Source organism: Pogona vitticeps, chromosome 2 (genome assembly GCF_051106095.1).
Source record: "Pogona vitticeps strain Pit_001003342236 chromosome 2, PviZW2.1, whole genome shotgun sequence".
NCBI classification, from domain to species: domain Eukaryota; kingdom Metazoa; phylum Chordata; class Lepidosauria; order Squamata; family Agamidae; genus Pogona; species Pogona vitticeps.
In genome coordinates, this window is record NC_135784.1 from 28,119,982 (window position 1) to 28,145,996 (window position 26,015).

Here is a 26,015-nt window from a genome sequence, read left to right on the forward strand (position 1 = left end):
GAGTAACACAAATTAATATGCTAAAATGTATTCATTGGTGCTGATTGGGAAAAAAATCTAGGTATGGCCAAAGAGAGGAAAGTCAAGGCTGGAGAAAAGTGAGCAGGACAGAATTAATTCAGACCAATTTGGACATGGATCATGCAAAGTACAGCTCAGATCTGTGGGTGCCTGTTCAGAAATGTAAAATGCTTTCACGTTTCTACCAGCCTTCAGACATGAAAAGCAAAACCCAGGTCTAGGTAAAGTAGCAAAGAGCAGGATGTTTATAGTTCAAATACTTATAAATACTTTGTTAACTGTAATAATTGCTAAGAGGTAGCAGTAGATTGTACTTGCAAGACAGGTGAGCAACTCCTAAAGATTATTGCTCACCCATCTAAAGCAAAAAAAGGCTAAAAACAAAAAAACTGAGTGTGCTGCTTATATGCCACCCCATAGTGCTAAAGCATTATTTGGGTGATTTACAATTATGCAAGCTACATATGCCCCTCCCTGCAAGCTGGGTGCTCAATATACTGAACTTGGAAGGATAGAAGGTTGAGTGAACCTCGAGCTGGCTACCTGGGATTTGAACCCAGGTCCTGAGCAGAGTTTTGGCTGCGATACTGCAGTTTAGCCACTGCACCACAAGGCTTGGAGGATTTCTTTGTGAGTAAATGAGCCTATATTTGAGTCTGAATGATGTGGAAACTAATGCTTTGGGCAGAAGAACACAATTATATCTCAGCTTGAACCTCAAACAAATTGACTAAACTATAGGCAGTGTTTGTTTGGTCAAGGTCCACTTTGGAGCAGGCAGGCATTAATCCCACTACATTTTGCATGCAAAGCAAGCGCTCTACCACTTGAGCTAATTCCCAAGTTGGATGGCAAAGACAGATTGGCAACCTGATATAGAGAAGGAGCAGAATGACCTTAACATTTGAAAACAATGAGAAGCTGAAGAAAAATTAATTTCTCAGATTCATCCGTGTCTAGATATCGATATCGATTCTATTGTTTTTCAGATGCAAAGCGATATAACAAAAATCAACATACAGAGGCTGTGCTGTACGGACAACAGAAAGGAAGCAAACCAGCCTCAGGTGGGCAATGCAGACTTTCATTGGGCCCTCGTTTGCATGCTAAGCCATTGCGCTAGTGTCTGAATCAACACCCCATTGATCATGTCCTCAACAAACTCTCCTGGTAGGGGCAGGTTGTGGTTTAAAATCCTTAGACAAAGAGAGGAGCATCCTAGACCTGCCTTCCTTTCTCCTCACTTGCACAGCCCCGGAAGATAATGAGTTTGAAGAAAGGGAGAGTCTCTGCTACCTCTAACCCTTGATTGTGTTGCCTCTTGCAGGCTAAGCAAGTCTCTACCATTGGAGCTACTTCCCCACCTCACAACAGTGTGCCAAAAAGCATAAACTGCAAAGGCTGTGTCCCATGCAAGGCAAAATGGAGAATAGGAACTTGGCTGGAGAATGTGGGCATCGATCCCACTACCTCTCACATGCGAAGCGAGCGCTCTACCACTTGAGCTAATTCCCCACCTGGATGACAAAATTGCTGTACAACATCCTGAGAAGCAGACAGATGGAAGTCAATGTGTAGGAGGTGATCTCCAAGGGCCTGGATCTTTGCATAGCAAAAGAAAGAACTGGAGAATGTGGGCATCGATCCCACTACCTCTCGCATGCTAAGCGAGCGCTCTACCACTTGAGCTAATTCCCCACCTGGAAAGTGTTGTTACTTCACAAAATCCTGAACACTAAGCAGGTGTAAAGCAATGTGTAGATTATGAACTACAAGATCCTGGATCTTTGCATAGCAAAAGGGAAGTGAAGAGACAACTGGAGAATGTGGGCATCGATCCCACTATCTCTCGCATGCTAAGCGAGCGCTCTACCACTTGAGCTAATTCCCCAGCTGGATGGCAGTTTTGCTCTATGAATTCCTAAGAATCAGGTAGATTCTCCCATAGGAGGCCAGGCTGGCCCCATCTTTGTTGTCCTTTAGAGATGAGCACAAAATGCTGCCCTGCAGCGCAAGCCCATCTTCCAGCCCTGCTGGCTGGCTTGCTGACCTCCTCACTGTTCTTTGCCTGCTACTGGGGACCACCTTCTCTGGCAGCGTGCCCATCCAGGCAGGCACTCAGGCTGCCTTAACCCACCTCCTTAAGCAGCCAACCACTTTTCAGGTATATACGGAGAATCCTCATCCCGCCTCCTCGTTGAACCAAGAGTTTTGTACCCATCTCTATTGTCCTCCTGTAAACAGACAAGGCCTTTCTCTTCAGGCAGACTTTTCCTTAATGAATGGCTGCCTGAGTGGAGTTTCTTAGTGGATTGTTGTGCCTTACTGCTTTGAATGTGGTATTAGTGTCGCTTTTTTAGTGTGGTATTTGTTTTATCCTTGATTTAGCTTTTAATATTGTCTTTAAGTGATGTAAGCTGTCTTAGGTCCTCAGGAGAAAGGCGGGGTAAAAAATATTTTAAACAAACAAACAAGAGAGGAACTGGGGGCATGTGCGCGAAGAACACTAATAGGAAGTGGAAAGACCAGGTCACAAAGGAAGAGTACAGAGATCCTAACAAGAAAAAGAGTCCAAGAAGGACAGGAGCTTCTAAAAAAGGAAATTCTAAAGGCACAACTACAAATGATTCCAACAAGAAAAAAGGGGGGAAGACGGCAAAAAAGACCAGTGTGGCTTCACAAAAAGCTCAGGGAGGACCTAAAAACCAAAAAAGACATGTATAGGAAATGGAAAGAAGGCCAGGCCACCAAGGAAGAGTACAGACAAGTAAGTAGCAAGGAAATGCAGGGATGGCATTAGGAGGGCAAAAGCTGAGAATGAGCTGAGGTTAGTTGGAGACACTAAAAGCAATAAAAAAGCATTCTTGGTATGTGAGTAGCAAAAGACAAACAAAAGACATTGTGGCACAGCTCTGCAATGGAGATGGGAAAATGATAACAGATGACAAAGAAAAGGCAGAGGTGCTCAATTCCTATTTTAGTTCAGTCTTCCATTATGCAGACTATAAACTTCCAAACAAATTGGAAGTGGAAGTGTGGGGAAGGAGCAAGATCGCAGCTGGAGACTGATCAACAAATAGTCAAGGAATACATTGTTAACTTGAATGAGTTCAAATCTCCAGGACCGGACGAACTGCCTCTGAGAATACTGAAGGAACTGGCTGAAGAACTCTCAGAACTGCTATCCATTATTTTCTTGAAATCATGGGAAACAGGTGAGGTGCCAGAGGATTGGAGGAGGGCCAATGTTGTTCCTATCTTCAAAAAGGGCAAAAAAGAGGAACCTGGGAGCTGTCAGCCTGACATCAATCCCAGGCAAAATTCTGGAACAGATACTAAAGCGGTCATTGTGCAAGCACTTAGAAAACAATGCAGTAATTACCTCTCACATGCAAGAAGCCACCACGGATTTGTCAAGAACAAATCCTGCCAAACTATTTTGATCTCATTTTTTGATCAGGCCACCTCCCTGATAGACAGAGGGAATGCTGTAGACATAGTATGTCTTCACTTCACCAAAGCTTTTGACAAAGTGCCCCATGATATCCTGATTAGCAAGCTAACTAGATGTGGACTAGATGGACCAAGTGTCAGGTGGGATACACAATTGGCTACAGAATCGTACTCAGAGGGTGATTATTAATGGGTCCTTCTCTAACTGGGAGGAGGTAACTAGTGGGGTATCCCAAGGCTCAGTCCTGGACCCGGTGCTCTTCAAAATTTTTACTAATGACTTGGATGAGGGACTGCAGGGAACGCTTGTTAGATTTGCAGGTGATACCAAATTGGATGGAATAGCTAATACCCTAGAAGACAGCAACAAAATTCAAAATGACCTTGATAGGATGGTGTACTGGGCCGAAAGCAACAGAATAAAATTCAACAGGGATAAGTGCAAAGTCCTGCACCTTGGAAAAAGAAACCAATTGCACAGTTACAAGATGGGGGATACCTGGCTCAGCAAAACAGTGAGGAAGAAGGATCTTGGAATTGTTGTAGATCAAAAGCTAAATGTGAGCCAACAGTGTGATGTGGCTACAAAAATGGTAATTGCTATTTTAGGCTACAATAATAGAAGTATAATTTCCATATCCCGTGAGGTGCTAGTTCCCCTCTATTCAGCACTGGTTAGGCCACACTTCAAAAAGAATACTAACAAATTGGAACAAGTTCAGATGAGGGCAACAAGGATAATCAGGGTGCTGGAAACCAAACCTTATGAGGAAAGGCTGAAAGAATTGGGCATCTTTAGCCTTGAGAAAAGAACACTGAGGGGTGATTGATAGCACTTTTCAAATATTTGAAAGGCTGTCATACAGAGGACTGGCAAGATCTGTTCTCGATCATCCCAGAGTGCAGGACACACAACAATGGGCTCAAGTTAAAGGAAGCCAGATTTCAATTGACTATTAGGAAAAACATCTTAACTGTTAGGGCAGTATGACAGTGGAACCAGTTACCTCGGGAGTTGGTGAGCACTCCAACACTGGCGGCATTCAAGAAAAACTTAGGTAAACACCTGGCAGATATGCTTTGATTGTATTCCTGTGTTGACCAGGGGGTTGGACCTGATAGCCTTGTAGGCCCCTTCCAACTTCACTTTTCTATGATTCTATGAAAAAGAAGCCACTAAGTGCATGAGGGAAGGAAGACTGGAAAATTTGGTTGGAGAATGCCAGGTAAAGTTCAGTGGGAGGAGAGCAAGACTAAAATTTCTCCATCTCTTGGTGGCTAGATCCAGGCCAATGCTACTGGCATGCTAAGCTTTTGACCTATTTCCCCTGGTGTGTCCCAAAAGAGTTCAGTCAATTCAAGATACAAAAGAGAAGGATCCAAAGTGGCCTTGTTGCACGAACAATGAAAAAGAAGAAAGGAGAAGCTTGGCTGGAGAATGTGGGCATTGATCCCACTACCTCTCGCATGCAAAGCGAGCGCTCTACCATTTGAGCTAATCCCCCACCTGCTTAGCAGGCCTGGTCCCCCATTTCCAGTATTAGACAGGATGCACAGTGACCTTTAAAAGGCGCCGCTGTGTGCATGAGAAAAAGAAGACGGAAAATTTGGCTGGAGAATGCAGGCACTACCTCATGCTTGCTAAATGACGTTCAGCATTTGAGCTAATTCCTCAGCTGCCCAACTACATTGTTGCACAACATCCCATGGACTGGGAAGACCCGGAAAAGTGATATGGGGAATGTTTGTTTTGCACAGGACCCAATGGAAAGAGTAGAGGATTGGCCGGAGAATGCTGGCACCACCCCCACGACCTCTTGCAGACTCTACTACTCTGTGAGCTAATTCCTCAGTCCTGCAGGATTGCTACAGTGAAAATCCAAGACACGGGAACAGGACAGAGAAACCCCAGGAAGTATTGCCTTATTTGGGGGAAAAGAAAAAGTAGCAGCTTGCCTAGAAAATGCACACATTTATTACCTCTTGCATGCTGCAAGTGTTCTACTATTCGATGGAATCACACACAGCCCTGACTGTGCAACATCATTATCCCACCCTATTCCAAAACAGAAGGAGAGTGAAGAAGTTAATGAATACAGAGAACTGAGGAGGCTTTATGAGCGATTGAAGGAAAAAGGGGGAGTGAATCGGCTGGAGGATGTGGACATTCATCTTGCTATCTCTCACAAGCACAGTGGCAGTTCAGCCAAGTTTGAAACCAAATGACAATACCCACCTCCAGTATGTTAACGAACGGGCAGTCCTGAGATGCTGTGCTAAAGAAAGTGATACAAATTGGATGTTATTCTTGCACATCAAAATGACGAGAAGAGTAAACAAGGAACGTGGACATTGGTCCAGTGATCTCTCCCATACAAAGCAAACATTCTACAGTTTCAGCCAACTCTCCATCGGTTAAATGTTGTCGTTTTGACTGTAGGATTCAGGGGAAAGGGCAGATCTGGACCATCCCACACAACGTCCATGCCCACTGAAGGCCATGCTTTGTGTGTTCACAGAAAAAAGAAAGAGGATGTAAAGACTTGGTTGGCAGAGGCAGGCATTGATCCCATTGCCTATCATTTGATTATCAATTTGATTATCAAGACCTTTCAATCTGATTCCCCAGCAGCATGGCAGCAGTGCTCCACAAGATGGGGCCAGACCTGCAATGGTGTGCAGAAGAAAGTAACACGGAAAGGAAAGGAATAGACTCTTTGTTAGAAAATATTAGCATCCGTTTCACTACTCACTGCCTGCTAAGCAAGCATCCCGCCATCTGAGAAAGCATGTTTAGCATTCAAGGTCTCACACGCCCTACAAATAAGAACCATAAATAGAAAGTCTTCTGAAAAGAGCTTCTTGACATATAACAAGAAAGCTCCCTTATGTTTGAGAAACCATGGGTTTAGATTCCAGGAAAGTCCACATAGCTGTAGGAAACAGGGCATGTATTTAGGCCTCCTAAATATTCTTCTCCTTTCAGACAAGTCTATGCAGGTGCTACATATTTGACTTTGGAAGGAACAGGGCCAGTTCTTGTTAATGTACAGGGTCACTCACCAAGTTAGACCATGCTAGCAGTAAGGCCAAATTTGGTTCAGTCCCTACTCTGGACCTAGTGGCGCTGCGGGTTAAACCATAGAAGCCTCTGTGCTGCGAGGTCAGAAGACCAGCAGTCTTAAGATCGAATCCACACGACGGAGTGAGCTCCCGTCACTTGTCCCAGCTCCTGCCAATCTAGCAAAAGCAAAAAAGCAAAGCGTGCTGTTTATATACTGCTCCATAGTGCTTCAAGCAGTCTCTGGGTGGTTTACAAGTTAATTATGAAGGCTACACATTGCCCCCCCCCCAGCAAGCTGGGTACTCATTTTACTGACCGCAGAAGGATAGACGGCTGAGTCAACCTTGAGCCGGTTACCTGGGATTGAACCCCGGGTTGTGAGCACAGTTTTGGCTGCAGTACAGCAGATTAACCACTGTGCCATGAGGCTCTAGCAGTTTGAAAGCAAGTAAAAATGCATGTAGGTAAATAGATACCGCTATGGTGGGAAGGTAACGGCGTTCCGTGTCGAGTCGTGCTGGCCATGTGACCATGGAAACTGTCTATGGACAAAATGCTGGCTCTACGGCTTGGAGATGGGAATGAGCGCCGCACCCTAAAGTCGGACACGACTGGACTAAATGTCAAGGGGAACCTTTATCTTACCTACTCTGGATACCTCCAGAAGCATGGTGTCTGTTTGTTCTCCAAGTGGTCAAAATAGCTGTCTGTGGACAAAGAGAAAAACAAGAGGAGCAGCAACAAATATCCACCTTGGAGAATATAATCATTAATCGGGTGGAGAAAAAAATAACAATTTAGTCCACATCTGTTGTATTTGTTCCTACACAACCTGGTCATGATAATTGGAAATAGAGTTTTTTACTTTTCCAGAATTGTCTCATTTTAGTTTTTTTTTTTTTATTTAAATGCCCCTGTTAGGAACAAGTGAATCCAGAAACATGTATATTACCCCCACCACCACCAAAAAGAAGAAGAAAAAACCTAGAGAAATTAGCATACATGGGGATTTTGAGAAAAACATTTTCCAGAAGTCCATATTTTCATGTGGACAGACTGGCAACCTGATGTAGAAAAGGGACAGAATGAACTTCACATTTGAAAACAATGAAAACCTGAAGGAAAATAAATTTCTCAGATTCATCCATGTCTAGATATCGATTGTATTGTTTTTCAGATGCAAAGCGATATACCGTATTTTTCGCTCCATAAGACGCACCGGACGTTAAGACGCACTTAATTTTTAAATACCAAAAATTAAAATAAAATAAAAATATATAAACAGAGCAAGTCCCACACTGGGACTGCCAAAAAAATCACCAAAAAACAAAGCAACATAGAAACATGCCCCCCAGCCCAAATCTACCCTCAAAAACCCACCCAGAACATTTTTTAAAAAGTAAAAAGCAGCAACTAAATTTTAAATACCAAAAAATAAAGTAAAAATAAATAAACAGAGCAAGTCCCATGCTGGGACTGCAAAAAAATCACAAAAAAACAAAGCAACATAGAAACATGCCCCCCAGCCCAAATCTACCCTCAAAAACCCACCCAGAACATTTTTTAAAAAGTAAAAAGCAGCAACTAAATTTTAAATACCAAAAAATAAAGTAAAAATAAATAAACAGAGCAAGTCCCATGCTGGGACTGCAAAAAAATCACAAAAAACCAAAGCAACATAGAAACATGCCCCCCAGCCCAAATCTACCCTCAAAAACCCACCCAGAACATTTTTTAAAAAGTAAAAAACAGCAACTAAATTTTAAATACCAAAAAATAAAGTAAAAATAAATAAACAGAGCAAGTCCCATGCTGGGACTGCAAAAATATTAACAAAACACAAAGCAACATAGAAACATACCCCCAGCCCAAATCTACCCTCCAAAACCCACACAGAACATTTTAAAAAAATTTTAAAAAGTAAAAAGCAGCACCTTATGGTCGAAAGCCTCCTGGAGGTCCTCAGAAGCCAGCGATGGTGGTGGTGGTGGACCCCCCAAGGGGCCTGCTGAGGCCTCCGGAGGCCTGTGGAGCCAGCGATGGTCGCTGGGGGAGGCCCCCGCGGGGCCTGCTGAGGCCTCCGGAGGCCTGGGGAGCCAGCGATGGTCGCTGGGGGAGGCCCCCGCGGGGCCTGCTGAGGCCTCCGGAGGCCTGGGCAGCCAGCGATGGTCGCTGGGGGAGGCCCCCGCGGGGCCTGCTGAGGCCTCCGGAGGCCTGGGCAGCCAGCGATGGTCGCTGGGGGAGGCCCCCGCGGGGCCTGCTGAGGCCTCCGGAGGCCTGGGCAGCCAGCGATGGTCGCTGGGGGAGGCCCCCGCGGGGCCTGCTGAGGCCTCCGGAGGCCTGTGGAGCCAGCGATGGTCGCTGGGGGAGGCCCCCGCGGGGCCTGCTGAGGCCTCCGGAGGCCTGTGGAGCCAGCGATGGTCGCTGGGGGAGGCCCCCGCGGGGCCTGCTGAGGCCTCCGGAGGCCTGTGGAGCCAGCGATGGTCGCTGGGGGAGGCCCCCGCGGGGCCTGCTGAGGCCTCCGGAGGCCTGGGCAGCCAGCGATGGTCGCTGGGGGAGGCCCCCGCGGGGCCTGCTGAGGCCTCCGGAGGCCTGGGCAGCCAGCGATGGTCGCTGGGGGAGGCCCCCGCGGGGCCTGCTGAGGCCTCCGGAGGCCTGTGGAGCCAGCGATGGTCGCTGGGGGAGGCCCCCGCGGGGCCTGCTGAGGCCTCCGGAGGCCTGGGCAGCCAGCGATGGTCGCTGGGGGAGGCCCCCGCGGGGCCTGCTGAGGCCTCCGGAGGCCTGTGGAGCCAGCGATGGTCGCTGGGGGAGGCCCCCGCGGGGCCTGCTGAGGCCTCCGGAGGCCTGTGGAGCCAGCGATGGTCGCTGGGGGAGGCCCCCGCGGGGCCTGCTGAGGCCTCCGGAGGCCTGGGCAGCCAGCGATGGTCGCTGGGGGAGGCCCCCGCGGGGCCTGCTGAGGCCTCCGGAGGCCTGGGCAGCCAGCGATGGTCGCTGGGGGAGGCCCCCGCGGGGCCTGCTGAGGCCTCCGGAGGCCTGTGGAGCCAGCGATGGTCGCTGGGGGAGGCCCCCGCGGGGCCTGCTGAGGCCTCCAGAGGCCTGGGCAGCCAGCGATGGTGGCATGGAGGGGACAGTATTCGCTCCATAAGACGCACACACGTTTCCCACCAGTTTTTTTGGGAGAGAAAGTGCGTCTTATGGTGCAAAAAATACGGTAACAAAAATCAACATACAGAGGCTGTGCTGTCCGAATAACAGAAAGGAAGCAAACCAGCCTCAGGTGGGCAATGCAGACCTTCATGGGGCCCTCGGTTGCATGCTAAGCCATTGCGCTAGTGTCTGAATCAACACCCCATTGATCATGTCCTCAACAAACTCTCCTGGTAGGGGCGGGTTGTGGTTTAAAATCCTTAGACAAAGAGAGGAGCATCCTAGACCTGCCTTCCTTTCTCCTCACTTGCACAGCCCTGAAAGATGATGAGTTTGAAGAAAGGGAGAGGCTCTGCCACCTCTAGCCCTTGATTGTGTTGCTTCTCGCAGGCTAAGCAAACCTCTACCATTGGAGCTACTTCCCCACCTCACAACAGTGTGCCAAAAAGCATAAACTGCAAAGGCTGTGTCCCACCCAAGGCAAAATGGAGAGTATGAGCTTGGCTGGAGAATGTGGGCATCGATCCCACTACCTCTCGCATGCAAAGCGAGCGCTCTACCACTTGAGCTAATTCCCCACCTGGATGACAGAATTGCCGTACAACATCCTGAGAAACAGACAGATGGAAGTCTATGTGTAGGACATGATCTCCAAGGGCCTGGATCTTTGCATAGCAAAAGAAAGAACTGGAGAATGTGGGCATCGATCCCACTACCTCTCGCATGCTAAGCGAGCGCTCTACCACTTGAGCTAATTCCCCACCTGGATGACAGAATTGCTCTACGAAATCTTAAGAAGCAGACAGATGCAAGTCTATGTGTAGGACATGATCTCCAAGGTCCTGGATCTTTGCATAGCAAAAGGGAAGTGAAGAGACAACTGGAGAATGTGGGCATTGATCCCACTACCTCTCGCATGCTAAGCGAGCGCTCTACCACTTGAGCTAATTCCCCAGTGGTAATGCTCTCTGGATGCTTTCTTACATCACTCCTCTCTCCCTTTGTTGGTGATCTTCTGTTTTCTCCCTTCATCGTCACCACCTTCTCTCTCACCTCTCCCTCAGACTCTGCAGCCACAACGGCATTTGAAACTAACAAGAAAGAAGTTCAGTTGCCTTGACCACATAACCTCACTTGGATGACTTAAAATCTTCACAGATAAGTGACAAAGTGGCAAACCCCCTGCCAAACCAGCAGTGTGACAAATACCCTTAGAGTCTTTAGGGCTTCTAAGAAAAAAGAAAGAAAGAAAACATCCAGTACTTGCCTGTTTCCAGGTGACAAACTTGGGGCCCAGACCCAAGACCTAGGAATGCTCTTCCTGGGATGGTTTACTTGAGATAGTATAGTGTCCTGTTGTTTGGAAATTGGGGATTTGGCTTAAATGGTAGAGTGCTTGTTTAGCATGTAAGAAGTAGTGGGATCAATACCCACATTCTCCAGTTGAGTCTCTCCTCTTTTTCTTTTGAAAAGAACCACGTCCTAGGAGCTGATGTCCTACATACAGAATTGCATATGTATGCTTGTTGGGATTTTGTGGAGCAACACTGCCATCCAGCTGGGGAATTAGCTCAAGTGGTCCATGTGCTCACACTAATTTAACTTTTATGGAGAATCCAGATTTGAAAAAGTTTTTTGGGGTTGTAGAAGTGGGTGGCTTGTGTCATAGATCACTTGATACCCTCGGGCAATGGATTTCTGATATTCTCCACTTCAAAGGGGCCATATTCCAACTTTTACTGTCTTAAAAAAGAAGATAGCTCAGCTAAATCCCTGTATTTAATGAACATTCATTGATACGTGCCATTAAGTTGCCTCCTACTTATGTCAACCCAATGTCATCGCCAAAATCTCCTGTCCTCAACAGTCCTGCTCAGTTCTTGTTAACTGAAGCTGTGGTTTTTTCCCTCTTTAAGGAGTCAATACATCTCCTAGTTGGTCTTCTTCTTTTCCTGCTGCCTTCCACCTTTCTCAGCATTGTTGTCTTTTCTAGAGAATCCTGTCTTCTCATAATGTGCCTGAAATAGGACAGCCTTCTTTTCAAAATGTATGTCTCTGAAGATAGTTGAGGCATAATTTGATCTAGGACCCACTTTTTTGTCTTTCTGGCAGTTCCGGTCCAAAAAGCTCTCCTACAGCATCACATTTTAAACATTTTATTTTTCTTTTTAGCTCTCTTAACTGTCAGACTTTCACATATGTTCACGGTGATCGAGCGTGGATGATCTGGGTCTCGGTCTCCAATTATACATCCTTACACTTGATGATTATATCTTGTTCCTTCATTGTTGCCCTTCAGAGTCTCAGTCTTCTGATTTCTTGGCTGCAGTCTCCCTTTGGATTGATCATTGAACCAGGGTATATAAATTCTCTATTTAAATTTCTTCATTGTCAAATTGCTACACATGAAAGTTGTGTAGTGTTTCTGTAGTCATGATTTCTGTCTTCTCGTTGTTCATTTGCAGTCCTGCTTTGGCATTTTCTTCTTTCACTTTTCCTACAAGTTCTTTCGAGTCATTGCTGCGTTTTGCCAGTAAAATTGTGCCATCTATGTATCTTAACTTATTGATGTTTCTTCCACCAATTTGTACTCCACCTTCTTTTGAATCTAGTTCAGCTTTCCATGTGATATCTTTTGTGTCCAGATTGAATGACTTAAGGGAACGAAAGGCACCTTGGTCTGATCCCTTTGCCTTTAGGAACCCATTCTGTCTCTCCATATTCTGTCCTGTTCAGTGTTCTGTCCTGTTCATTGTCTCTACCGGGGGGGGGGGGGGGGGCTTAAAAAAAAAGAAATGACCTCTTGAAAAAACCATGAAAGAGGCTCTTATTTCTTTTCATGGTCTTTTGTCAATGTTTTTAAAAAAGAGCATCTTAAAATGAATGATTGGATTTAATGAAAAAGTTGGACCCACAAAAAATGGTGTCTTTTTAATTAATAATACATTACTGAAACAGCGACGTCTATGTTGGCTCGGGCATGTTGTGAGAATGGCTGATGGTCGGATTCCAAAAGATCTCCTGTACTGAGAATTAGTGCAGGGAAAGCGCCCGAGAGGGAGACCACAGCTGCGATACAAGGAGATCTGCAAGTGGGATCTGAAGGCCTTAGGAATGGACCTCAACAGATGGGAAACATCTGAGAGTTCAGCCTGGAGGCAGGCAGTGCATCACAGCCTCTCCCAATTTGAAGAGATCCTTGTCCAGCAGGCTGAGGCAAAGAGGCAGTCCTGAAACCATGAAAATCAGGGAGCTGGACAGGGGACAGGTTGTATTTGTGTGGAAGGGGTTGTTACTCTCAAACTGTCCTTCTCAGCCACACTAGACACTGTTCAAGTCCTCCATTCAGAGCACATTACCATAGTCTTTCGAGACTGAAGGATGCCTTATATTTCATTTAACTGTTCTATCATGTGATGTATGTCAAATCATTTAACAAGCTGCAAGCAAGGCTGATTGATAACTTCTTCCTCTTTCTTTTGCCTGAATTCTCATGGGTTTCAGCTGATTTAGTGCTAGGTGGAACAATAACATCAACAAAAAGAAATCAAATGTGGGGGGAAGAGGAAGAGAAACATACTCAGGCATAAGGTTTGGGGAGAAGAGGATTCAAAAGGCAGCCTGTTTTCCATTGACTTGCTTCTCTCACTGGCACTGTAGCTGGGTGGGATGATGTGAAATACAACGGCTACAAAATTCCTTCACATTGGCTTAGGTGATCACAGTACCTGAACCTTTGCAAATGCATTTGATTCCCATAAAATCGAAGCACCAGCAGAGTTCTTTCCTCCACTGCATCTATAAGGACACAGTACAGATGGGGTGTGTAGATAAAAAGCTCCAGCCTGACTCATGGCATGTCATATAATCAACATAAAATAATATGAATATGATCAATCCAGTTCTGGAGCATGTCCTGCATTATTTATCAGTTTAATTGCTCCCTTTCAAGTTGAAGTCTCTGAAGTTATAAGATAGAGCAAGTGATATGATTTTAGCAAAACATGGCCTGGAAACATGTCTGCTCCTCTGTCTAAGAGCTTCCAACAAAGATGCCTGCACACTACATAAAGCAATCTTGTTGGTGAATACTTTGAGGTGCTCAGAAATAAGCCCTTGTTTTATATTGGCATAATGATGGGCATACCCATCCTGGGGCTCACCAAGCCATGCTTCTTTCATCCCTTTCAGAGGGATCAAATCTCACTCAGGGGGCTTCCCTACTTTGAATTGGGTTATGACGTGGTGGCGCTGCGGGCTAAACCACAGAAGCCTGTGCTGCAGGGTCAGAAGACCAAGCAGTCGTAAGATCGAATCCACGCAATGGAGTGAGCTCCCATCGCTTGTCCCAGCTCCCGCCAACCTAGCGGTTTGAAAGCATGCAAATGCAAGTAGATAAATAGGGACCACCTCGGTGGGAAGGTAACAGCGTTCCGTGTCTAAGTTGCACTGGCCATGTGACCACGGAAGATTGTCTTCGGACAAAAACGCTGGCTCTATGGCTTGGAAACGGGGATGAGCACCGCCCCCTAGAGTCGAACACGACTGGACAAAAGTTGTCAAGGGGAACCTTTACCTTTACCTTTATGAGTCCTTTAACTTTTGATTTATCATTTGCTCTCAAATTGTCCTTTACCATTTCCTCATCTCCACTTCATCTACCTGTAGGTAGAAATTCACTTTCTGGGAATCACAGTGGGCTTTCAGAATGATCCAGAGAGTAGGAAAGGTTCCATTTCTCCTTTTTGCTGTGATGGGGGTTGAATTGGTTTTCAGGTCAACTAAAGACAATCTGCCAAGCAGGCAATTTCAGAATTGTTCATCTTTGAAGCCAAATCATTCTGGAACCAGAATGTCTAAATGGGCCTGCCCATGGACCATTGTTCTCTTGAATCATATTACCCATGAGTTAAACTCTTCTACTGATTTCTGCCACCTAATGACCGAAGACAGAACTGCAGGCTACAGAGATTTGAGTTGGTTAGCATTAATGTATTTTTAAAGAAGTAGAAACTCCAAGGTGCGCGATGCCAGAAGCACCTTCATATGCGTGCCATAGTTCATGTGCCTTGGTTTCATGATTTCAGACCGATTGGAGAACTGGATATATGTCCTCTTTACCTTTATTAGCACAGATTGTCTTATAAAGCATCAGCAGGGTTTGTGACACTTTTCAAAGTAAGAGTACATAGAGAACAAAAGTATCAGAAGCTTCATTTTAGCAGCAGGAAGGTGGTACCATTTGGGAAGGGAATAGAGAAGAAAAAGAGGACACAAGATTAAACACAATGACCCATCCTCAGATTTTATGGAATCACAGAATTAGAAGGTTACTGGAGGTGGACATCCAGACTCTGCATAAAGACAAACTTTCAGTTCAAGTCAGGTGCTGATGAATAGAACACCATGTTTGAAGGAAAGGTGGATTCAGAAAGACAAAGCAGGAGAAGCAGCAGCAAGAAAGTGCTTGAGACAGAAAATGAAAATAATGGAGAGAGTAATGGAGAATGTGTGCATTAAGGATGGACACTGTGGATCAAGACACATGTTAACTTTTTCCTTTAACCAAATAAGATATCCTGAGAACTTTATCATAGTAAGTGCTGCTTGATAATGGAATACAGAGTTGAACTAGATGATGCTTGGCTTCCCTTCCAATTCTTCCTTTCTGTGATTCGACAGTTCTGAGAGGAAGCCATACACCATGCCAGGAATGATTTTGTTAGTTAGCAAAGTCTGGAACACTGGAAGTGGCAAGGCTTCAGAATGATGTGTTTTCCTGGAAAGAAGCACGGGTGCAACAGGTACTGTAAGAGTGATGTTAGATGCAGCCTGTAACATTTTTCCTTTAACTGATGATCCTCTGGGAATTAATCAAGTTGATTTCTTGTAAAGTATTGTGGTGGAGGCCCCTGGTTGCAATCATTGGAGCTGTTGCAGCAAGTGGTTCTCTTTTGTAAAGCAATAGTGTCATCAACATATTCTGTTTCTGTTGAGTTGCACTTAACGTTCTCGTCGGTGCAGCCTGCTTCCCAGGAAACCAAATAGCCATCTACGAGGGAAAGATCAACGATGCAAAATGGAAGTATGAGATGAACAGTGACAGAAGCATGGGAGAGAAAGAGGGTGAATGATGTCAAAGTGAAACAAATTAAGGAACGGGAGCCCAGCTAAGATTCCAGACCATTTTAACACCACTGGTTTGGGGGTCCTCGAACTTACCCTCATAATATCCTGTCCTGAAACATTGGTTCTTTCCACAAGCATAGCAATCAACTGGTTTTTCAAACACTGGAAGTAAAGTTGTACTACACCAAAGGCCCTGGGCTGAGACAGAAATAAGAGTTATTGCATGCAAACATCAACGTGAAGTTTTCTGTTCTGTCCAGAGTTTGTTCCATTAGTCTATCAGATGTTTTTGTACCTGGGCTGCAGAGAAATATGTCAAAGATTGTCAGTGATATGTATGAAAAATGAATACATGATCCTAAATTGCCCAGGTCATTTAATAGTGGCAGGGTGGTAAAGAGGCTACAATCCAGATCTAATATTTCTTACTGATCCTATAGTTCAACAGTGGACTAAGATCACATAGGTGATCCAATCCCAAAATCCCAGGAGAGACCCATTCTACGCCAGATCTCCTCAGCCATCTGAAAATTCCATAGCAGGTATTATTTCAAAAAAGCCAACTTGGAAAAGTTCATATCAATGCTAGGTGCAGCTCAGGTAGAGAACTCAAGCAGAGAATATAACCAATCTGTAACTTCCATTTTCAGATGTTCCCATGCCCTCTATCTGGTAGGTCTTAATCTGGAAACACATGCCCAAATTATTTCACATTTTGAAGAAAATCCTTTTAGGATTTAGAACTGATAATAAAAGGTGGGAAAATTTTGATCTCAACACTTGCAGAAACAAAAAGCATTGCCCAGATAGGTACTGTAACATAGCTTCACAAGACAAGAAGCAGCCAGAAAGCTTGGAGGCTACTGAAAAGTCGGAACAATGATCCAAACAAAAGGACACTGTATGCAAATATAATCCCAAACTAAAGAGCACGCGAACCACTCCTGGCTGTGAAGACCAATCAATGCATTATAAAAATAAAGCATCAAAGGACTATTGGGAGCAAATCTGTTGCACTTTCCATCTCCTTCATATTGGCAGGACTAGAGGAAGTCATACGAAGATCCAAGAATGGCAAATTGGTGGGACTCAGTGATATCTAGATAAAGCAAATTAACTACTTGGGGCAAACACAAATAAATGACTACTTCAATTCTTTAACAATTGTTGGACAAGCAAGCAAGTTCCAAAAATATGTCAGAATATTAAAGCAATAGCTATAGTAAAAACAAACAAAGAATCACCAGATCCCAAAAGCTACAAGTCAATCTCCTTTTCATGCCACTTATACAAAGTGTTGAAACTAAAGACATTAAACTGCTTAGCTCCTAAAACTTAACCTGTACTATTCCAGAACAAGCAAGCTTTAAACATGGCATGAGCTGTACAGCTCAAATCTTAAATCTAAACCAGCGCATAGAAGATGGGTTTGAAACACATCCAATAACGGAAGCAGCATTTGTTCACCTTATACTGTCCACCATCAATTGCTGCTTAAAACGTTCTACCTCTTTACTAAAGATCATGTATAGAGATGGACACAAATCAGAAAAAATAGTGATTTATTTTGATTCATGATTCATCCAGGTCAACAAATAATGAATAATGAATTTATGATTTTTTTTTCTGATGGATAAATATGTTTTTGACTTTAAACCTCTATGAAATGACCCCTGCCACCAAGAAAAACCAAAACTGCAGAGAAATTCCTCCTAACTCTCCTCTACAAGCCCTGAAAGTTTGGTCAAGTTTGGGTGGAGGATGTCCTAGATATACACCCACAAATCGGGTCCCCCATGAAAGTGCCCATCAGCAGCTGGCTTCGGGAAAGCCCAATCCTCACTAAATGTGGAGGGATTGTAGAGGAGAGTTAGGAGATGCTTCTCTGTGATTCTGGTGACTGTATGTGCCGGGGAGGAACTGCCCTGGTGTGCCCTTCTTTCTGGGTGTATTTTGACGTCTCTAGGTGTCTTGGGGACTGTTTTATAGCCCAACAAATCAATGAAACAAAAATCACAGAAAAACATATTGATTCATATTTGTTGGGGGTATCGATTTGTATGAGTAGGAATAGTTGAATTAAAAGTTTTTGACAAATCTTGTAATTCATTTTTATGCTGATGATCTTCCTTTATAGCCCTGAAGGAAAACTTTGAGTCAATCAAGCACTTATATGAAGGGCCCCATCCTATCTACCCTCATTGGCTGCTTCAGGACATTGGAGGTAAACCATGGGCCAAGTGACCTTGGGAACACCACTTCTTCTCTTGGTGGGCCTGGGAAAACATACCTGAGCATGCTATCAATTCTCTGAACACCAATTACTAATTATTTCCTTTATTATTCTTGTATTTTCAATGCTAGAGAGAGGGGTATTTGACTCTTTTTTGATTTGTATATGTATGCAACTAATTTGGCTGGCTTTAGTTATTTTGCAAATTGACGAGTGTTGACTGCTCTGCTTTAGGCAACTGAGTCACTTGGGTGGCCTGTCCTAAATGAGTCCCTATTTCAGTTCTCCATTTCTCCCTTTGATTCACTAACGCAAACCTCTATCATGGGAATTAATATCTGAATGACCTTCCTTCCTAGAAATCACCCACTGACGCCTTCCCCCATTACAAGCCTTCTCTGTATGCTTTCCTTTGAGGCAGTCACCTCTTTACCTGCAGAGCAGAAGACCAGCATCACGAAGCCAAGCAGAAGAGCGCTGTTCATCTTTGGGTGTCAGAGGTCTGACCGCACAGCAGAGTAAGGCAGAAATGTTTTGGGACAAGTATGTGAGGTTAATTTATTCTCTACCCTGAACAGATGTTGAGCAAGAAGTAGGAGTGGGAGGGGTGGTCATATGTTCTTCTCGCAAAAGACACAGTGTCTCTATACAGGCTCCTCCATTTCTGGAAGAAAGACATTTTACTGGAAAAAATGTCATGATGATGAGCTGGACAATTGCTGATATTCTGACATTACAGGAACACCTGTTGCAAAACATATTTTGAAATCTTTTTTTTTAAAAAAAGTTCCCTGTAACAAAAAAAAATGGCAAATATTCTTCTATTTTCATTGTGTGTGGCTCTGGATGAGATGTTAGACAAAGATCCAAAACTTTACTAGCTTCTTGTATTTCCTCTTACCATCAAAACCTTGTGTTTTCTTCCCTGTGTGAAGTCAGAGTTTTCCCACTTCCTAGGTGAAGGGGCCTACAAGGCCATCAAGGACAAACTCAATGCAGGAATCCAGATCACAGCAGTTCGGACAGATAGTGATCCAGTTTTCTCCGGAATGCCTGGCTTAATCAGGAGAGACCAGATGTCAGACGCATAGACAGGATGCTTGATTCCCTCAAGTGTCCCACAGAGACTTATAGACCACTTGGGAAATGGTCTGTTCGAACTCCTGTTCTCTGAAGATGCCGGCCACAGAGACTGGTGAAATGTTACAAAGAAAAACCTCTAGAACACAGCCAGACAGCCCAAAAAACCTACAACAACCGTCATATGAATGCATATCAAAGTCAGGAAACTTCAGCTTGTTTCCCTATCTACCTTTTATTTTTCTACATTGCTTATACACTTCATATGCACAAGGGCACTTTGAAGTTGTTGTAATGTCCAAAGGTCTTATTGTTATGAAGAGAACTGTAGGCACAACACTCAAAACATATTTTAAAAGTGAACACAGATTGCAGGCAAATACTTCTAGCCTATAAAAACCGTTTTAAAAAGCAAAAGACAGAGAATGCATCTCTTAAAATATTAAAGCTCTTAAAAATAAAATTATGTTAAGTTAAAAAAAAAGCAGTAGAAGACATGGGAGGGAATCTGAGATTTTAAAATTAAAAATATATAAATCAAAAAGGATTTTTTAGCCTCCATGTTCTCTCCATGTTCTCTTCTTTTTGATTTAGGAGTTTGATTATATTTTTTGCCTTTATTTGCTTGCTTGCTTATCTTCATGTTTGAGAGACAGAAAGGGGTCTTTGTGTGTGGATTTGCGGTTGTAATAGGGTTTTGTGTTTTCCATTGTGTTTCTTTGTGTAGTTTTTCTCTGTGTGTGTCTCCTGAAAATACTGTACATTTATTCTATGAAGTGTTTGTGTCTTTGTAAAATTCATAGTGGGACAATTTTGTTTTTTGTTCTGGGGGAGAGCATGTGCCAGCAGGTGCCTGACTATGTGACGGTTCCGGTCTGTGGGTGGCTGTTTGTAGTCTTGGTACGGTTGCCTGCTTTTGGAGTAGCTTGAGTCTCCGTGGTTCCACCTCTCTGCATGTCTGGACTACTGTTAAGGATTCTTTAGGCATTCTGAGTACCAGAAAACATGAATGAGGGTGGGAAAAGGTATTTTTAGTCTTTAGCAATACATCCTTCTTCTTAAGAATCTGTTCAGTTCCTTGGTAGCTACCTTTCTAAGCTTTCTTGCTATTTTTGGCCATTCTGGTTGCTTGTTTTGAGTTCAGGCCTATCCGGCCTCAATCAGCTGGGAAGGGGAAGATCACTGACTCATGTTTGTGAGGACTTCATAAAACCACGTCTTCCCGAGGAGGAGCTTCGTCCTGGTGAAGCTAGCAGCTCTTGGGAATAGCTCCTGGAGAAGCTAGAACCGCTTCAGTCTGGGATCCCCCTAGGAATGGGGGGATTTAGGAGGGGTCAGGAGGGACCCTCCTGAAGCTTGTGTGAGCCGCAGAAGTTAGAAGATTGAGCAGCAACTCGATTTTTCTTTCTTCTGGAAATTCCCAATAGCACAGACGAAGACGGGCGCCATTTTTGGCAACAAGCCAGGACAGCTCCAGCGCCGAGAATAAGAGAACGAAGCACAGCGAAAATATAAATAAAGTAAGTGGGAGCCCTTGTTCTATGAAAAACCCCATTAAAATGAAGAACAAGTGACTGTGTGAAATTTTATGACTGAAATGAGATAAGGGAGCGGCGTATTTAGCATGTCAGCTTGCAATTAAGCTGATCAAGGTCGTGTGGATTTTAAGAGAACAGCCAGGCAGAAACAGCTTGTGTTTTTATTAAGGGAAAAGTTTTTGGACACTGGACAGGCTTTGAGAGAATAAAATCTGCTGCAAGCTGTACACTTTAGACCTTCTCTCCTTTTGGATATATAATTCTTAGGCTGTGTGTGACTCTGTTTGTGGTGGAAAACACATTTGCTGGGACTCTGATTGTTGGCCCTCCCTGTTTGGGGGAGGAGAAGGAAGCCTTTAGAAGTAAAAAAAATAGACTGTGAGCTGCGTTTGAGATAACATAGCCCAGCTGGGTGAAAGTAAAAATAAATCTTGAGAAGAGAAAAGAACATCTTCCAGTTTGGCGGCTGGCAACGAGTTGGACCTTCTCTCCTTTTGGATATACAATTCTTAGACTGTGTGGGACTCCGTCTGTTGTGGAAAACACATTTGCTGGGACTCTGATTGTTGGCCGTCCCTGTCTGGGGGAGGAGAAGGAAGCCTTTGGAAGTAAAAAAATAGACTGTGAGCTGCGTTTGAACTGAACTAATGATTTAAATGGCACTCTGATAACATAGCCCGGCTGGGTGAAGGTAAAAATAAATCTTGAGAAGAGAAAAGAACATCTTCCGGTTTGGCGGCTGGCAACGAGAAAAGAGATTGGACTATAAAAACACTTGAGAGACTCGTGTTTTAAATCCCATCTTCTTGTTTGAGTTTGCCTGCTACTTCATTGCTAACACTGCAATAGTTTTAATGTAAAACATTGGTTTTTGAGGGTAACATATAATATGTATATGTGGGCAAAGGGGAGAGGGAATTCTAAGTGAGGGATAAAAGAGTGGGAATTGAAGAGCATTTTATACATAGAGAGAGGAGATATATTGGAAAAATGGAACTTCTCCTTGGGGAAAATAGAGATCAATGGCTAGATTGGAAAATCTCCATCCAAAGGTCGGTATTGGAAGGATTTGCGCAGATAATTTTTCGTCTTGATCAGATACAAGATCTTATTAAAGATCCCAAGGAAGAGAAAATAGCAGAGGTCAAATCATACCTAAGAGAAAGGCCAGAGCCGGGTATATTGAAAACAATACCAGATAATACAAATGTAGCCATAATAGCCAAGAAAACTGAGGTTGAAAAGAGAATTACTGCTTTAGGGGTTGTTCCCCCTTTCAAAATACGGAAGAAAACAGAGTCACAGAAAAAAAAGAAGCATAGGGAGAAAAAGGGAAAAGTGAACAGAAAATATACTATTTTAGACCTGTCGAGTGTACTTTTAAGACAAAAGGAGGGTGAAAGAGAGGATGTATTTCATAATTGGTCTTGGTGTTCTGATGGTGTTGGAATAACTTAGATGTAAGATGTGTTATAATTCACTATAATTGTAAGTTGAAAGCTAAAGGGGTAAATACATAGACAAATAGCTAGAAGAAGAAGAAGAAGAAGAAGAAGAAGAAGAAGAAGAAGAAGAAGAAGAAGAAGAAGAAGAAGAAGAAGAAGAAGAAGAAAGAAAAAGAAAAAGAAGAAGAAGAAGAAGAAAAATGAGCTTGTATTGGAATATGAATAGATAATATGTTTATATACTTAATATGAAAAGGTTGAATGATTATATATTTTATGTTCTCTTATACTCAAAACCCCTTTTTCCACCCTTTCCATGCCCTTTACCTTCTGTATCCCTTCCCCATCTCCAAATAGTTTTGAAAATACATAAATAAAGAACGAAAAAATAAAATAAAACCACGTCTTCCCTTTTTCCTGGCAAACCATCTGGCAAGTCAGGTTTGATCATACCACCTGATCCCCATCCAGTCCCCAATAATCAAGAAGAGGAACACTGGGCACATGCAATTCCTCATAAAACTGGTAACGTCAAGTTTGGGGCAAACTCAGGGACATCAAGTGCCAAAACACCTGGCCTGAAGAGGAGGAAAAAATTCAAAAGAAGAAATGAAATGAGCCAAAGCTGGTATTACTTTATTTCCCAGACTTCATCTTTTATTTTTTATTTTTACCAGAAAGATACAAATGTTGACAAAAGTTGAAGGCAACAGAAAAAGAGGAACACAGACATTCTGGTAGATTAGGACAAGAATGGAGGCCACAATCTTTAGTTTGCAAGACCTGAAGAGGGCGGTAAATGATAGGATCTATAGGAGGTCATGTGACAGGATAGGCGTAGATGGAAATGACTTGATACCCCATAAGAACAAATAACATGTCAATAGTGAATGGACACCTCCAAGGACAGAGAGGAGTAGAGATGGGCATGAACCGCAGTAGTAATATAGCATAGCATTCAAATCACAATTTTGACAGGTGCCCCGCCCCCTTTAAGGTGGGACATCCAGTCAAGGATCAACCCTGGCCCCTACTGCCGGAAGGGGTGGGTTGAGTGTGACGTCAGGAGTTGTGGAGGTCCCCGTGGACCTATAGGAGGTTTACCTAGAGTTGGGGGACCCCCGTGACCCTAGGGAGGCCTGAGGATTGGCTCCTGAAGGGTAGGGCCGGCCTGCGTCCCTGTAGACCAATAGGAGCCATTGGAGGGTCTGTGTAGAAAAGGGGGGTGGTCCTAAGGCATGCCTGAGCATGCCTTAGGCCACCTGCCTCAGAAAGTCCCTGAGGAGTGGCTCCTGAAGGGTGGGGCAGGCCTGTGTCCTTGTAGACCAATAGGAGCTGTTGGCAGGTATGTGTAGAAAAGGGGGTGGTCCTAAGGCATGCCTGAGCATGCCTTAGGCCACCTGCCTCAGAAAGCCCCTGAGGATTGGCTCCTGAAGGCACTTGTTTCAGTATGTTAATTTTAGTTCCTCTTATTGTAAGCTCTTTTTTCTTTGTTTACTTTAAGCAGCTTTTCTTCACTGTTCTCCTTAAAAATTTATTTATTTATTTATTTATTTATTTATTTATTTATTTATTTATTTATTTATTTATTTTCCAAAACTATTAAGGGATAGGGAAGGAATATAAAAGGTAAGGGGCAATGGGAGGGGTGGAAAAAAGGGGTTTGAGTACAAGAGAGCATCAGAGATACAATCATTCAATCCTTTCATATTAAGTATATAAACCTATAATCTATTCATATTCCAACAAAAGCTCTTCTTCTTCTTCTTCTTCTTCTTCTTCTTCTTCTTCTTTTTCTTCTTCTTCTTCTTCTTCTTCTTCTTCTTCTTCTTCTTCTTCTTCTTCTTCTTCTTCTTCTTCTTCTTCTTCTTCTTCTTCTAGCTATTTATCTATGTATTTACCCCCCTAGCTTTCAACTTACAATTATAACATAGCTTAAATCTAAGTTATTCCAATATCATCAGAACACCAAGACCAATTGTGAGATATGTCCCCTCTTTGACACTCCTTTTGTCTTGAAAGTACACTCGACTGGCTTGAAATAGTATAGACTCTGTCCACTTCTCCCCCCCTCTCCATATACTTCTTTTTTTCCCGTGACTCTGTTTTCCTCCACATTCTGAGAGGGTGAACCACACCTAAAGTAATATTTCACCGTTCAGTCTCAGCTTTCCTAGCTGCCTTGGTCACATGGCCCACTGGGTGACACACCATCCCCTCCATATTATCTAAAATTACTCTCGATACAACTGGTTCTGGCATTTCCTTTGAGTGTGGTTTAACCTCTGCTATTTTCTCTTCCTTAGAATCTTTAATTAGATCTTGCATCTGATCAAGACAGTAATTTATCTGCTTAAATTCTTCCAATACTGTCATCTGAAAAGAGATTTTCCACTCTAGCCATAAATCTTTAGTTTTCCCAGGGAGAAGTTCCATTTTTCCAGTGTATCTGATAAGAATCTACCAAGTCCAATACTTTACATTATAACTCCCCCACAAAACACCACATCACAGTATCGACAATAAAATAGCAGGCAGACTCAAACAAACAAACAAGAAAAAAAGATAGAGTTTAAGACGTAAGTCTCTCCAGTGTTTCTGTAGTCCAATCGCCCCTCTCCAGACCGGTTGCCTCTTCTTTCTCTTCTCAAAATTTATTATTATCTTCACCCAGCAGAATAGCATCCATCAAAATCCTCGGTTCAGTTCAAATCGCATACCTCTCAGTCCACAGTCTGTTTTTCTCTTTCTCTTTTACTTCACAAGCTACTTTCTCCTCCCCCGAAAAGGGGGGCCCAGCAATCAAAGTTCCAGCCGATGTATTGTCCACGGAAACCAGAGTCCCACACAGTCTAAGAATTTATATATCCAAGGAGAAAAGGTCCAAAGTGAACAACTTCCAGCTTACAACCCTCTTAAAGCCTGTCCAGTGTTGTTCCAGAGATTTTTCTTTAGTGGAAACATAAGCTAGTTCTGCCTGGCTGTTCCTTTTAGATTAACTTGACCTTGAATCAGTTCAAATATGAGCTGACATGCTAAATTTGCCGCTCCTTTATCTCATTTCGGTCATAAATTTTCACACAATCAGTTCTTCATTTAATGGGGCTCTGCATAGAACAAGGGCTTCAACTTACTGCTGTATATTTTTGCCATGCTTCTTGCTCTCTTGTTCTCGGCGAACGGAGCTGCCCTGGCTAATTGCCAAAAAATGGCACCTGTCCTCGGTCCGTGCTTATGTGAATTTCCAGAAGAAAGAAAAATCAGGTTGCTGCCTTATCTTCTATCTTCTGCGGCTCACAACTGCTGCAGGAAGGTCTCTCCTGACCCCCCCCCTAAATCCACCTCTTCTGGGGGGATTCCAGGCCGAAGCGGTTCCAGCTTCTCTCGGGAGCTATTCCCAAGAGCTGCTAGCTTCACCAGGACGAAGCTCCTCCTCCCTCCTTAAAATTTTTATATGTCCCTCTTTCGGTAGATTATTAGGGACGTGGTGGCGCTGTGGGCTAAACTGCAGAAGCCTCTGTGCTGCAGGGTCAGAAGACCAGCAGTCGTAAGATCAAATCCATGCGATGGAGTGAGTGCCCGTCGCTTGTCCCAGCTAGCGCCAGCCTAGCGGTTCGAAAGCATGCAAATGCGAGTAGATAAATAGGGACCACCTCGGTGGGAAGGTAACAGTATTCCGTGTCTAAGTCGCACTTGGACAAACTCTGGCTCTATGGCTTGGAAACAGGGATGAGCACCGCCCCCTAGAGTCGAACACGACTGGACAAAAATTGTCAAGGGGAACCTTTACCTTTACTTTTCGGTAGATTATTATGACTGGTGAAAGCGTTGTCCACTCAAAAAATTATTTCCACAGATTGAATGAATTCCTGGCGGTCTATCCCTGTTTGCTTGGTCAGTTTTCC

The 26,015-nt window shown here is 43.8% G+C and overlaps 7 non-coding genes across 7 annotated transcripts; all 7 read right to left on the reverse strand.

Annotated features, from left to right (window-relative positions):
* Positions 1-1,463: 1,463 nt before the first annotated feature.
* On the reverse strand, positions 1,464-1,536 carry TRNAA-CGC (transfer RNA alanine (anticodon CGC)). Its single transcript has one exon. It is a non-coding gene; the product is annotated as a tRNA-Ala (tRNA).
* A 110-nt stretch (positions 1,537-1,646) lies between these two features.
* Positions 1,647-1,719, reverse strand: TRNAA-AGC (transfer RNA alanine (anticodon AGC)). The gene has a single exon. It is a non-coding gene; the product is annotated as a tRNA-Ala (tRNA).
* Positions 1,720-1,839: 120 nt separating this feature from the next.
* On the reverse strand, positions 1,840-1,912 carry TRNAA-AGC (transfer RNA alanine (anticodon AGC)). Its single transcript has one exon. It is a non-coding gene; the product is annotated as a tRNA-Ala (tRNA).
* A 2,994-nt stretch (positions 1,913-4,906) lies between these two features.
* TRNAA-UGC (transfer RNA alanine (anticodon UGC)) lies at positions 4,907-4,979 on the reverse strand. Its single transcript has one exon. It is a non-coding gene; the product is annotated as a tRNA-Ala (tRNA).
* A 5,211-nt stretch (positions 4,980-10,190) lies between these two features.
* On the reverse strand, positions 10,191-10,263 carry TRNAA-CGC (transfer RNA alanine (anticodon CGC)). The gene has a single exon. It is a non-coding gene; the product is annotated as a tRNA-Ala (tRNA).
* A 110-nt stretch (positions 10,264-10,373) lies between these two features.
* On the reverse strand, positions 10,374-10,446 carry TRNAA-AGC (transfer RNA alanine (anticodon AGC)). The gene has a single exon. It is a non-coding gene; the product is annotated as a tRNA-Ala (tRNA).
* A 120-nt stretch (positions 10,447-10,566) lies between these two features.
* TRNAA-AGC (transfer RNA alanine (anticodon AGC)) lies at positions 10,567-10,639 on the reverse strand. The gene has a single exon. It is a non-coding gene; the product is annotated as a tRNA-Ala (tRNA).
* Between the last annotated feature and the right edge of the window lie 15,376 nt (positions 10,640-26,015).